The 1,294-nt window shown below is 33.9% G+C and overlaps 1 non-coding gene across 1 annotated transcript; it reads left to right on the top strand.

Annotated features, from left to right (window-relative positions):
* Window positions 1-949: 949 nt before the first annotated feature.
* On the top strand, window positions 950-1,022 carry Trnak-cuu. Its single transcript has one exon. It is a non-coding gene; the product is annotated as a tRNA-Lys (tRNA).
* The last annotated feature ends 272 nt before the right edge of the window (window positions 1,023-1,294 follow it).

The following is a 1,294-nucleotide window of genomic DNA, read 5'->3' on the forward strand; positions in this document are numbered from 1 at the left end:
GTTCACTTCTCTCTATTGCTGAGAAATGTGTGTCAAAGTCTCCTACAATGACTGCAAATTTTGTATTTCTTATTTGAGTCCTGTTAATTTTTAGCTTCTGTATTTGAAGCTATGTTATTTGCTGGATACAAATTTAGTATTGTTTTAAATTTTAGGTAGCATAACATTTTTCATTGTAAAATGTCCTTTATCCCTATAAATGTTTATGTCTTAAAATATATTTTTGTATTTCATAGATCTACCAGCTTTATTTTAATTAGTATGCATAGGATATCTTTTTATATCTTCTTGCATCACTACTATGTCTTATCTCTTGTAGGCATCAAATAGTTTGGTTTTTAAAAAAATCTAGTGTGAAAAATTCAACCACTTTTCTGTCCTTTCTTTGAGTAATTTTTGTAGTATTGGTATTCTTTCTAAAGAAAGTTAATTAATTTCTGAGATTAAAACATACTTTATGGGCTGGGATTGTGGCTTAGCAGTAGAACGCTCGCCTAGCACGTGCGAGGCCCTGGGTTTGATCCTCAAAACCACATAAAAATAAATAAATAAAAATAAAGATATTGTGTCCAACTTCAACTAAAAAAATAAATATTTTTTAAAAATACTTTTTCTTAGTGAATAGGTATTTAATTACTGGTTTGATTTCTCTATGACTCATAATTTATAAGTGTTTCTCTTTCTTCTTAGTTAATTTTAGTCATCATAGTATTATTACACATTGGTGTATATAGGACATTGGCCTGCCCAGAGGCCTGACCTATGGTTATGTAGAATTATATTTATTAATTTCTGAAACTGAGTTCTAATTTAATTACTCAGTGATTGGAGATTATATGCTTTATTATTTCAATCTTTTGAAGTGTGCTAAAATGAGACTTATGGTCCAGAATGTGTTCAATGTGTCAAAAACTCTCTCATACACTTGTTAAAAAATAATAAGTGTTGGGCCCAGCTAGCTCAGTTGGTAGAGCATGAGACTCTTAATCTCAGCTTTGTGGGTTCGAGCCCCACGTTGGGCGCCAAATTGCGTACATTCCTGTCACTAGTGTGGTCAATTAATCACTAGGCTACCTCAGTTGTGGGGAGTAGAGATGTGGAATCAACACACAGACTCCGGGAGCTGGTGAGAACTGGCTGGTGGCGTCCTATCCAACATCCAGTAGCTCAGTTTATTTTTGGAATGCATACAACTGTTATAGGTTCTGATGGGGCATGCCCATCAATCAAAGGTAAGCAAGATAATATCCATAAGCCAGTCATCTTCTGCCAAATGTAACTGCAGTGTGAGGAA

Source organism: Marmota marmota, unplaced genomic scaffold, assembly GCF_001458135.2.
Source record: "Marmota marmota marmota unplaced genomic scaffold, marMar, whole genome shotgun sequence".
Taxonomy (NCBI): domain Eukaryota; kingdom Metazoa; phylum Chordata; class Mammalia; order Rodentia; family Sciuridae; genus Marmota; species Marmota marmota.